This window comes from Coturnix japonica, chromosome 6 (assembly GCF_001577835.2).
Source record: "Coturnix japonica isolate 7356 chromosome 6, Coturnix japonica 2.1, whole genome shotgun sequence".
Classification (NCBI taxonomy): domain Eukaryota; kingdom Metazoa; phylum Chordata; class Aves; order Galliformes; family Phasianidae; genus Coturnix; species Coturnix japonica.
The window spans coordinates 24,183,840-24,197,688 of record NC_029521.1 but is presented as its reverse complement, the minus strand read 5'-3'; positions in this window follow the sequence as shown (position 1 = coordinate 24,197,688).

Genomic DNA, 13,849 nt, shown 5'->3' with positions numbered 1-13,849 from the left:
CATAGAATCATAGAATGGTTGGGTTGGAAGGGACCCCAAGATTCAAGTTCCAACCCCCTGGCCACAGGCAGGGCCACCAATCTCCAAGTCTGGCACCAGATCAGGCTGCCTAGGGCCCCATCCAACCTGGCCTTGAACACCTCCAGGGACGGATCATCCACAGCTTCTCTGGGCAGTCTGTGCCAGCACCTCATTGCTCTCCCTGTAAAGAACTTCCCCCTGTCATCCAGACTTCCTTGATATCCATTTGGAGATGGCTCTCCAAAATGTAAAATCTCAAAAGCTTCTGGAAAAATAACATACCAGATCATCTTTACTTAAAAGAACAGTCCAAAGAAGAAAAAAAATAAATAAAAGAGAGGAGAAAAAAAGAAAAAAAAAAAAAGAAGAAAAAAGAAAAAGAAAGAAAGAAAAAAAAAAGGCTTTATGACTCAGTGCTGTGTCTAGGAAAAAAAAATATTAACACTCCCCCCCCCCTCCTTGCCGCCCCCAGCTCCCCTGCAGCGCATGGCTTCTGAGTCACTGTGACCCTCCCAATTATTGTGAGACTCTCCCCTTCAGGAAGCTTCAGTCAAAACCCTGGCACTGTTCAGTCTCTCTTTTACATTACCTGATATTTTGTTGGATGAAACCATATTAATTCTCTCTGCCACTTCCCACAAACTGGCTACTGTTGGTGCAACTTCTGCAGCTCTGCCATCTGGAACAGACTTCCCACCCTGCTGATTTTGGCCTCTGTTTTGTTTCAACTCTGAGATGAAACAAGGTTCTCCTCCCTGTTCTATGACTCTTCATTTCTCTCCATCCTTGCTGTTATGCACTATTTATCCTAGTAACTGCTTGACAGTGGTCACTTGTTAGGACAAGCTGAAATAAGGGCTGCAAAATGTTTCCAGCCACAAGACAAACAACCTCCTTTTTTTGGCTAAAAATCTTACTGCGTGATTGCTCCTGAAATATGATTAACATTAGTCTGAATTCTTGAGAAAGCTTAATCAAAGTCACTTTCAACCATTTTTAATTATGTATGCATGAAGAAATACACACATTTCTGCAGTAGAAAAAATATTGTCGCACATCTTCATCTCACTGTGCGCTCACACACACACACATCAGATGGCTCAGATGTTGGTAATGCTAAGTAATGGTGTATCAAATTAGCTGAGAGGAATTTTTATGGACTAATTGGACATACAGATCAGTGAGTGAAATAACAGGGCCTTTCCTAAAGGAGTGAGAAATATTTTGTTTCTTAGTATTTTCTCATATTTTATCCTGAGAAATGAAACTTGCCCGATGTGCAAGCAAAGCTGAGTTCACATGAATAAGAAATAAGACCCAAGTATTTGGGGAAAGGTTTAAAACCTCAGTCTTTCAGGCACAGTGAAGGCTTCAGCAGTGGAGTCAGCAAGGTGGTTCCGCAAAGGTCTACTGCAGGCAGAGCTGCTAATAACACCCTCAGAAGTATGGGGCAACAGCCTCTGCTTGAGATGCTTTCTATCCTACTGTTTTCTTCTGCTCTTGCCATTCTCCTCTGGCCACTGAACAAAGACAGGTCTTTGTTCCATCACAGCAATGTCTCTCAGACTTGAAGGAACGGTCAATTAGTCTTTATGAAGCCCATCAGCAGCATTCTCCCTTAGCCACATCAACCTGGCAGTGCTCTTCTTGCTCTCCCCATTTAATTAGAATGTCAGGAAAACACATTTAAAAATTGAGTCATCAGTAGCACTCATTGCCACATGGTATCATCAAGGCCAAATATTTAATAGGATTATAAATCCAGATTTGTACTTGTTTGTAAGGACACCAGCCAGTGACACTGGGTGGGACTGAGAAAAGGCAGAAAGCACAAAAGCCCCAGTGGCTGTGGAGCATCAACGGCTGTTGTGTTAGGGCTTAGGAGCCTTAATTGTGGATGAAAACTCCTTTGTAAAGGGAGCTGTGTGAACACAGAACAAGACAGCAGCAGTGACATGAGATGGCGAGATGACGAGTGCTAATGCACTCCTGAGAGCAGCAGGGCTGGGAGGTGGCACGGAGCAGCATAAAGCAGTGGGCACAGCAAGGCTGAGCTGGAAAGAGCCCTGTGTTTGAAAATGAGAAGCCTGAAGGCGAGATTTGGTACTTCAGGGCTTCTCTTGGCCTGTAAAGCAGGAGACCTGATTGAGTAATTGAGCAGGGAACCACAGGGTACCACAGGAATGAACCACTGCACCCTGATGGCTTTGCTCAATTTTTTTTCCCTTCCATTTGCTGCTCCTCTGTGTTCCCTGCTCGTTTGACTGTGGTCGATTTGTGGGGTTTGTTTTTCTTTACTTCATTCCACCTTTTCTCTTTCCTTTTATGTCCTAAATTGTAATTCAGCTGTTTTGATTTAAATTATGTTTATGTACAGTTACTCATAGCTCTGACTGTTGCCTCCTCCCTCCTGCGACTGTCTCTGATGCTCGCACATTCACTTTGGCTCCTTTACAGCAGATGCCTGGAGCAGTAAATGAAAGCAGCTCTTTTATCAGTGAGCCCTTTCACCTCTAATTTTTTTATTTCTTATTAAGGCTCCAACCAGTCCTAGCTTTCTCTTCAAACGTAATACACACAACTCAAAACAACAACAACAACAACCACCACCAGAAACTGAGCTAAACTGCAAAATTATCGATTCTTCCAAACCTTCCCTCTTCCCCCTCCCTTGTTTTCCAGCAGAGCGGTGTTACATGGAGAGGGTGTTACATGGACCCCACTGTGGCACTCTGAGCACCACATGTGGCCAATCTAATTTAGCCCATGGCGAAACAAATCCCCAGTCATGGAATAAACCTGCTCGCGCTATTAATGAACGCCGCGATAAAATGTTTAACGCGACTTTGTGAAGCTGAAGTTGGGGAAAAGCTCGTAATTTCTCCCAGGACACAGAAATAGTGTGGTCAGCAATCCACCCTAACGTGAATATTCAAATACGTGTATAATAATTCACCATTTGAAAAGATGAGGGGAAGGGGTATTTTCTTTTACAGAAGATTGCAAACATCAACATTTGAGATCTGGAGACTCCTTGAAGATTTTCCAAGAAAAGTGGACAGAAGCAGTTCAGTTCTGAAATGAAAGCCTCTCTGCTTCTCAAGGGGTTTGTGGTTTTTTCATAAAATGAGATGTTTTTCATAATTTTGAAAAGAGAAGCATCCCCCCCATAAAGCCAATCCATAAGGCTGCCTTTCTACAAACAAACTCCTTATAACCAGTGTCTGAAAGGCAGATGAAAAATGCCTTCAGTATTAAACATGACGCTAATTCACAGAATAATATTTCTTAATCTGAACATTGTGCCATATTACCAAGGCACAAGCAAACAAACAAGAATAAATTAGAGCACACACACTAGCAGCAAAAAATCCAGCAGAAACATGTTTAAAAAAAAAAATAGCAATTTTTGCATCAAATGATACTAAAAGTCAATTGAGTATTTGATTCAGGAACTGAACTAACAAATGCTCACTCACTTGAGTTGCTTTTCTTGTTCATTCAAATCTCTGAAGGAAAAAAACCCTCTAGGCTTGTAAGCAGCCTCACTGTAGTTCTTTGTCCACTACAAGACATTTGTTTCACCTTGTGTGGAGATAGCTGTATCCCATTTTTGGACTGGTGTAGGTACAAGACTAGATCCAGAGACTTAAACTTGCAATAACAAGAAAAAAAAAGTGCACCACAGCATGGCATGCTTGGAATGCTATCAAGACATAAGTAATAAAGGAAAGACATTTTCAAGGGAGCATAATCATAGAGTAAATACAGCCAGTTAGCATGGATGAATTTCAAAGAGGGAAGAAAGGAAGTATCATGTAAAGAACTGCAAAACAATGCATCTGAAAGATAGGCAAGTAAGAAGAAAACAGCAGTCCTGTCCCAAACATTAGAAGGATTCTGCCTGTCATTATGGAAGATTATGTTGGTATTCAGTTACATAATGGATACATATAAAATTCATCCAATTGTAAACAGATTCTTTAAATCCATTTTATCCCACAGACTTGAACATTATATTAAGCAAAGAACCACTTAAGCAATTCTGCCTCATGCCTATTACGCTTGCATAGCTTGTATTCTTAATTCACCTGACTAGATGGTTTCCTGCATCCCTCCCTATCTGCAGGTAAGACCTGCAGAAGAGAAGGGGCAGGATGTATCCTTTTTCCATGAAGGCTTTGCTTATGAGAAAAGCCTGCCTTTGGGGCTAAACATCAGGTTTTGTGAATGATTCCTTCAGCATCTAAACTGCACCCTCAAACCCAGAAACATGTGACTTACAGCTCCTCCCAGCTGATCCTCCAACTGTGAAGCTGGATCAAGATAAACTCAACTGCTGAAGCCTGGGGGTAGTTAAGACATAAGGCTATGATTGGTGAATGTGGGTGTTCTGCTTCCTGCAGCCTTCCTGAGAAACTACTGGTAGCTTCTAGAACATCAAATTCAGCCACCTGTGCCCAAGCCTTGTTTTGTCCTGGCTTGTTAGGTCAGAGCTGCTGGGAAACCTGTGCTTAATTCTGTTCAGTCTGGGATTCAGTCTTGCAGGCAAGCTGTTCTCTGGTACTCTGGTCTGTGAGCCAGGGTGGGCATGGAGCAATGGGGTGGGCAATGATAGGCTGCAAAAATATAGTTAAATTAAATGGCCCTTGTGTATTCACAGTACAGGGAGTTTGTAATTTGCCAAGCCTATGTGCCTAAAGCACACCCCCTATTGATATGGGACCAAGCCTTTGTGCCTAAGGAGGAAGTGCCAAATCAGATTGATTGCTGTTGTAGTACTTCAGAATTAAAATGGCCTTTGGAGTGGGTTCAAACAGGTGGGTTTGCTGGTGAGGCCCTGAAGAACAGAGGGAGTGCAGGTCCTGGTAGAGAATACAATAATGAGGAGGAGACCTGAGGGAGTCTCTCATAAAAGCAGTGGAAAAGTAAGGGAATTATGAAGATACTGAGGGTAAAAATAAGAGGCTGCAGTGAGCATATTCATTTTCAGGCACAAAATAGTGTGTTGGCATTTTAAGAGTTAAAATATAAGTTCAGATGGTGGTTTGGAACCTCATTCTGCCATAGCAAAATTCAAACCAGGTGGTAGGTTGGCAAATGCCACAACCCCTGTGCATAGAACTGAAGGGATACTATGAAAGTAAGAAAGGGTAATTTTGAAGGCCTGGAGATTGCTGCCTTGAATGCTTTTCCTCAGGCTCACTTGCAGAGTGTGGAACAGGTTGGGAGCAATTAAACGAAATGAAATCTGTCTTGAGTGCTCACTCATAGGACCAGGAGGAAAAAAAGAAGAAAGGAACAGTTACAGGAACAGTTTAACTACATGTCAAGCAAAGTACTGAGAAGCAAGGGGGTGCTTCAAAGTGGTTGCACATGACAAGAGGGTCCTTCTTGTGAGCTTTACAAATACTCAAGCATGCACACAAAAAATAACAACAGGAACCACCGGAGAAACCAGATGGAAAGTCCTCTGAAGATGGGAAGGGACCAAGAGAAAAGACGTTGACCCAGTCAAGCTAGCTTAACTCTTCTAACGAGAGATAGCTGAAGGCTAAATGAGGGGGGAAGCTCTGCATTATCAAGATACAAATTTGTCAAAAAGGCTTCATTATTAATTTCTTATACTTTAAAATATTGCTGACATCAAACATGTACGTAGCTGACAACAGCCTGTCCACACATTAATCACACATTAACTACAGTGAATGTTTCAGTTAATCCTATTGCAGAAGCCACAGAACAAGATCAGTTCTATTTATTGTATCTTTGTTATGTTATGGCACACATCATTCATTTGGAGTCTTAAATATTCACTTGATCTTCCACCTAGCAAAAATTTCTCCCTCTATGAGAAACAGGTGATTTGACAAGGAAATACATGGCAAGGAGAAGAACTGAATTCCCCTCCCACGAATCACAAGACAGTGCTGTCATTTCCAAGCCACTCTCCTCTGTGATCATATAAGCTGTGGAAAGGTGGGGCGAAATACAGTAGCTGTCTCCTCCACAGATGGAGGTTCCATTCGGTTTCAGTGCTCTGAAATAAAGAAAGCATACAGGACTGTAAGGAAAGATCAATTAACAACAGAAGAAAAGATGAGATGCATTCTTTGTACTGTTTTTTAAGTCACGACTGGCAGACAGTATAGGACAAAGAGGATCCTTTTGAAAAGGATTGATCTCACTCCTGTGTTTCTAAATGGTAATGGTCTCTAACTATATGTCAACTCTTTCCAACTTCATTCATCAAACAGAACCTCTAGAGAGACCGTGTTGATCCCCATGGCTATAAAATTCCCTCAGTGCTGTAATGATCTGAAGGTACAAAAATTCCATGGAAATAAATCCCAATTAAATGCCCATTAACAACGATGGAAAGATCACTGGGGCTATTAGAGGCAGCCCTAAGACACAGTAACCACACACAGAAATTGTCCAGCTTCACTGCTTTAATCACTGCAGTGCAAAGAAAAACCTTCCTAACATTTCAATAACTAGTGCTAATTTATTGCAACTGAACACAGTAATGTTTTTTACAAGGATTTAAGACTTTGTATTGTTGCAACAACTAATAGTCTTAGCCCAGATCATTTCTTTTTCCTAGCTGTTATAAGAGAAGCTTCTGGTCCCCCTTTTCTCTAGAGCAAGAAACATGGGAAATAAGGACATAACCCCAATTTCACCAAAGCAGTATCAAGTGGTGAAGAAACTTGCCTCATTTTTGCTTGGAAAGATGTGGTAAATCTGGAACTGGGCATGCTTCTCTTTAACTGCAAGAGAACCTCCTTCAATAGTAGGACACTGTTAATGGACTCGATTCCTGAGTGTGGCACATTGGCTGATTTCTGTCACATTCTAGAGGTTTAATACAGAACTAAGTAAACAGACTAAAAAGTGCCTATTCAGAAGTTGTCATTCAAACTCAACATTGTTCTTTGAGCATTCACAGAAGTCTGATACCAAATCCAGCTCTATGTCATGACCACACCGAATATATGACAAGGAGATAATCCTCAGGCTTAGTGGCATTCAAGCAACACTGAAGATGTTGACCACAGGATCATGTCCACAAGGGTTTGACCTATTTATTTGCTGTGTTGTTTTTGTTGGTTCTTTTTTTTTTTTTTATATTCCAAACACAATTTCCTCCTAGAGATCTTGTACCTTAAGCCTTTCTGTCATACTTAAGTAGAATGAATCTTCACTCCTCTGTGACAGTTTACACTAAGCCAAAAATCTGGTCTTGCAGCTTGTTCAAAGCCTCACTGCAATTACAGCCACAAACTTACTAAACTCCTCAGCCTGAATATTCCTGATATTGAAATAGACTGTGCCATCCTAACAGCACCATCACCTAACAAACTATGCGATCTGTTTGATACACTCTAGTCCAGGTTTTGATCTCTACACAGCAAGCAGAGAACACTGTTGAAAGTGACATGTGATATCTTACTGAATTCAGGCTCAGGAAAATTGCCAGTACTTATCTTGCTTGACCAGAGTGCAACCTACAAAGCAGTAATCATGAAATCTTATTACTGTACAAAGATTAGAATTATACACTGGTATCTGTGGTTCACAGTACTTGATTGGTTTAGGCCTTGCTTGACTGGGAGATACCAGTTTCTTGCAGGAGGAAACTATTCTTCAGCTGTCTTCCTTCTGCCAAGCATCTACTTGCTTCAGTAGGGCATGCATTACACAGAGCTTCGATAAATGTTGTCTTGGCAAGCAAAAGCACAATTTGGTTTTCTTCAAATCTGAGCAGCCGCCTAAGCTCTCTTCTTATCCAAGTAAAAAAATACCCACAACTTTTTGCAAGAAATCACTGTTAAAAATGAGAGAAACCACTGCATTTCCATCCACTTCCACTGCTGATAATTGACTAATCAAATTAAAGCTCCCTGGGGGAAGAAAGTGGCTTTGCACTGCCCATCTACTTTTCAGTTCACACTAGCACACCACTATTTGTCTGCCACCATTTGCTTTTCTTCCTGTATGTTACCGGCGCTCTCAACGTCCAATTCCTGTTATCTTTGCTAGCTGGATTCTACATTTTCCTTTCTTTTTGCTGGCACCTGTTTTTACACTTGCACATAGCTCCAGAACACACTGTCCATCAACTGACTTCAACAGATTTCTTTACACAATGCACCATGCCACATACACCTGGTGGAGAGTTCTGCCCTTACCTTCACATCTGGTAGGCTTCATGGGTCAGTTCTGAATGCAATTATTCATTGTGTTTCCCACTTAGCCACTACCAGCACATTTCTGCTGACCTTCATATGTCCCAGTTTTGGCTGAATAGGAAAACCTTATACTTCATATGTGTAATAGGCCCATAGAAACTGCAGCAATCACCTCCAAGAAACAAGGCTCTAAGCGTGCCACATATTTTTAGTGTCTTTTAATAAGGACAAGCTAATAGTACATGACCAGTTTGTTTCTTCACAGATATGTCAGTGTCATCATGGGGCAAATGTTCTTTCTCAAGCACCAGTATAAAAAATCAGCTTTGATCAAACTCTGATTATCAAACAAGATTAAACCCTGGAGCTGATCACAAACCCATGACTTCTAATTTCTGCATAGAATATTCAGTGTCTCACACAGGCCTGACTTTTTGGATAATACTCAACAAGTGTTCACCTCTTGCTGATAGTTCTTGTGCAAAGGTTTGATCTAAACAGTCTAGTAATTTCCCTTAACAGGCTCAAGGGGACATACATCGCAAACCATTGTGCAATAGTTTTTGACATTGCAGTAGATACATTACTGGATACTTTTCCTCCAGAAATCTACAGAATCTACAGTGGGTCCTCCTTGGGAATATGTACGTTTGAGTGTGGTTACAGACTCATAACCCCATGCCTTCTCTTTGCCAATGTTGGGAAGGTTTAGGGTATTTTTCTAAAGATGGAAACCCATCCAAATTTGATTGCCTGGTGGGTCTTTGAAAAGTTACATCTTGCATATGTTTATGTGGAGACTCACTGATGCTGGCGTTTGACTCTCAACAACCCTGTATGACCAGGTTATACAGATAATGTCCCAAAGAATGAAGTACCATCTCTTCACCTGGGTTCTGTAGCCACATTTTCACTGCCCTAGGAAAAGGTGAGAGTTGTTAATGTGGAATAATGGAAAATGAAAGAGTTAGAGGCATCAGCTGGAGCAAGGAAAAGGTTAGTAGGACTGCTATGAGGTTGGATGGGAAGGGCAGGTACAAATTCAGAGAAGCACAGAAAAAGATGAAAAGAGTATGACTGGGTGTTTGCAACAACATAGGTAATGGGAGTCCTTAGCCTCCACGGTTTGTACTGACAGAAAGTAGCAATAAAAACACACAGGCAAAGCAACTAAGTTAATTTCATATTAAATACAGGAGAGGTCTTTGGGTCAAATCCTGTTGTGCATTTACTTACCCTATGACCCGGGTTGGAAGGGACCTCAAAGATCATGTAGACCCTATCCAGTGTCTGAAGAGATGTGGGACTCTGGGAATGTGTTCCAGCACACTAAGCCAAGAAGCAGTTTAAACAGCTCCAGCGTACACTGATTTAATAGGGAAAGCAAGGGGAACACGGCACATGTGACATTCCTCCTGCCCCTGATCCATTCAAGCACCTAATTCTACAGATTTATTCTCTGGAGGCATTCTCATAGCACTGAGCGCAACTCATTGTGTGTTCCCACTGTAATCTGCAGCCACAGTAAGCAAGAAAAGACCCTAACCAAGACTGGGACACATACTTAGGATCCTCTTCTCCCCGTAGCACATTTTTTTTCCATGCAGGTAAGTGGTCCAGCTCCAGGCATGTAGCAGAGATTCACTGTTCATGGAGCAGAAAGAAAACACTAAAGGGAACAGGACTTCATCCTACAGGTTTGGGCGTTCAATGAGCCATGGGAGCTCTTGCTTTGATCCCAGGACTGTTTATGGTCTTTGCACAAAACAGTCACTGAGCAAATTCCCTCAGTACTTTGGTATCATTCAATGAATAGCAAGTTATACAGTATTTCATTGCAACACATAAATCCATTATTGCTAAGAGGCATGAGGTGAAATTATAGATATTCCTTGACTCCCATCCTATTACTAGTATGAGACAAAGTGATACATGTGCTGATAAAAGGATTTGAAATGATGGTCTGCGTGTCAGAAGTGCAGTACAGTCAGAATTATTTTTAAAAGATTGTATTAAAGTATAAATTAAAAGGCTATCCAAAAAGAAAAGTAGATGACTTCCAATAGGGTATAACATCTATCAAGGTTTAGCATATACTGTGTAGTTATCCTTAATGGGCTCAAACTTTCTCATAGATTATTCACATATTCTGTGGGAAGTCTGGCTGGATCCTCTTTCTAACCCCCATAAACCATGGCTGATAATATCTTTCCATTATATTCCTAAGGTGCAGCTATTTCATTTTTACCCAAGGGATCCCAGAGCTATTGTGTAGTCCCTAGAAAGCTTTAAAACAATTTGTCAGTGTAGCAATTCTTTTTTCCTCCCCACTGCAAAGAATCTAACGTTTTCTTAAGTTGATCATGTGAAATGTTTGGGCTTGACTACTGAAAGAAATCATAATATTTTAAAGGAAAAAAAAAGAAATACATGTCTTGAGAGGTGACATGTTGTCTCTGCAATGGTTGGACAAACAGTGCATGAACAATCCATTGCCTGATTAGATTCCCTGTGGTTTATTTTAAAGGTACATAGTTCCGTCTTTCAGTGAATTCACTCTTAAAAGTAACACTTATGCCCGGAAAAGCCAAAGAAGAAAAGCAATAATACTAATAGAAAGAAAACAGTCTTCCTAGAAAGGATTTTGCCCATAAATGCTTTTAATTTTTCTTTTTCTTTTCTTTTTCCCTACTGGGATTTCCACAAATCACAGAAATAGAGAGAGAGAGAGCATCTGCTGGGAGAACAGTATTCCAAATGATTGTTAACTGCCTAAAAATTGCCTGCAAATACATATTTGGCTTTGTTATGCCTAATAATGACTCATTGCTGAATTATCTGTCTCTGTGTTGGATATGAGGACAAATTAACAAAGTAAATGGAAAAACTCTAGACTGAAATGCTTGTTATCTTAGGATTGATCACTTGGTTCATTTAAGTTATTTCCTCCTCACCCTGACTTCCCAGAAAAACTCTTTGCTTCATCACAGGAAACTGATTTCTTCATTCACATGCTATTACTGCTGAAGCTAATGGAGATGTTTTTAAAATGGTGTTATCTGGACCATGCTTGGCCCTTTCAGCCCAGACTGGGATGACAGAAAGTAGGTGTATCAGCATGATGGGAGCAGATCAAAGAGCTCATAAGCCCATGCTTCCCCACATGGCTGCCTCTAACTTGGACAGTGCTGCTTTGGGGGGAATGCAGCCAAAGCTGTGAAGTGCTTCTTCTGATGCTTTTTTTTTTTTTCCAAATCTCTGAATCTTATCTGCTTTCTAGAACTTACCTCAACTGGTAAAAATCTCCCACTGCTGTTAATGCCAGCACAGCTTCCCCAGTGATGGTAGTCATGGGCCTGAGCTACAAAGGCTCTCCCTCCATCTAGCTCTGCAGTTACCTGTGGCACAGGTAACTCTAGCTCCTAATCACAGCCAAGGCTTACCTTGCTGGGTGCAGCTTTTACAGCCTGTGTTTTGATGCCAACAAGGACAGGGCTGACAGTCAGGTCCCACGTCTGGAAAGTTTCTGTCCCATGTGGCAGATTTGCAGGGCTGATGTGTCTTCTCCTCATCACATCTGGATCCCAGAGGGCCTGGCTGGGAGCTCTTCAATTACAAGGTTTGCAGCACCAACAGGCTTCAGTTCAGCCAGTGGCTTGGAAAGTGGCTGACAGTGACAGCAGGCTGAATCCTGGAATGCCGATAGAGCTTGGCACTGCATCCTCTAATTAGTTGATCTAATTCCCTTTAACTTCTCCCAGAGATGATACTTACAATTCAGTTTTGTAGTATCTCAGTAAATCTAAAGACACAGAAAGGCTTTACAACTATCTTCATCTTTAGAATCTAACATAGCTTACTGTTCTTTACTGAGAATCCAACTGGATTCTAACTAGGTAGGTTGAGCTAAAAATCTTTGGTGCAAAAGGTATGAGTTGTAAGCAGACTGATTTTTACACTTAACCATGCTCTGGTAACCATTTATTCAAGCCTTTGTCTCTGTAAAAGGAAGAAAGGAAGAAAGGAAGAAAGGAAGAAAGGAAGAAAGGAAGAAAGGAAGAAAGGAAGAAAGGAAGAAAGAAAGAAAGAAAGAAAGAAAGAAAGAAAGAAAGAAAGAAAGAAAGAAAGAAAGAAAGAAAGAAAGAAAGAAAGAAAGAAAGAAANAGAAAGAAAGAAAGAAAGAAAGAAAGAAAGAAAGAAAGAAAGAAAGAAAGAGAGAGAAAGAACGAACGAACGAACAAGGGAAATAAATGAAATTGAAACCCGAGATTTCTTACTTAGAGAGTGGTGAATTAGGCAACAAACTTCTCTAAATAATCTTTTAATGCAAAGAAAAAACTCTATTATCCTTCTCTTATGTCTGTAAAGAATGTATTTCAACTGAAAGACAATTAAAAATGTGGTTGAGAGCAAGAATGCCTTTTATGAAGGGCAGCGACTAAAGCAGCTTTTAATACAGTGCAGTCAAAAGCTTAACTCACTGCTCTGCTTGGCTTTTACCCAAATCAAATTTAAGAAAATTCAAAATCTGAGTCTTATCATCTTTGTAACAGGAGACAACAGAAACATCCCCATCTAACATTTCTGGCTTTCAAAAATGAGACCCCGTCAAACAGGTCTGAGTGTTGCATTGGATGTATTAGTGGGATATTGCTGGCTCAGAACAATGAGACATCTTTGATTAATAAAATGCACACTTGTGCTGCAGGCCGTCATTGGACCTGTTCACCACTTAACTCTCATCTAAGCCCTCAGGCTTAAGCGAAACCTATTTGCCTTGTGCTGACTTTCTGCTCAGGGGTGAATTTCATTCTATGTGAGATCTGTCTGTGCAATATAACCCAAGAAGTAAAAAAGAATGAGAAATATCTTCCCTCATTCCCACAACATGTCCCCGATTTCCTCTTAAAATGTCTCTGATAATTGCTTTCAAATGCTGGTGTGTATGTGCTCTTTGGAGGAGGCACTGATTCAAAGAAACAGTACAAATCTCCAGGGCTGATTCCGGTTTTCAGAGGACGGAGTTCCCTAAAATAAAGCTTTAAAAATATATATATATATGAAGTTGTTATTTCTCTAATAAACACATCTACAGAATGGGACCTATCTTTTTTTCTCAGTCTGACAGAATGATGCTTCCATCCTGAAGAACATTTGCATATAATTACATAGCCCATCCAACTTTTCCTGATCGAGTGATATGGCATGCAAGTCAACCCCCAACATACAGTAAAACAGACTGCATCCCTATTGCCAAGATTAGCTTTAACCATTCTTCCAGTTTCTTGGAGAAAACGCACTCTCAAGTCAGCTGATGGCTCCAAATTATTGCTCCACTAAAGAGTGTTGCAAGGGCTAAGCGCTCTAAGCTCCAGCTATTGTGATAATTTATTCCTTTTGTTGATGGAAGGATGCAGAAGTCCTCATCTTCTCATCATAACTGACTTAACAAAGATCTCTGGCGACAAATTGATTTTTTTTTCAACCTGCCAAGTTCCTGCAGCACATTTTAAATGAAGCAATCTTTAATTTATTCCTAACAGATAATCCCAATAAAACACTCAAACGGCAGCTTCTGCTGGCATTCTGAATGCAGCTGTTTCATAAAATAGCAGCAGCAGTTCCATTTTGTG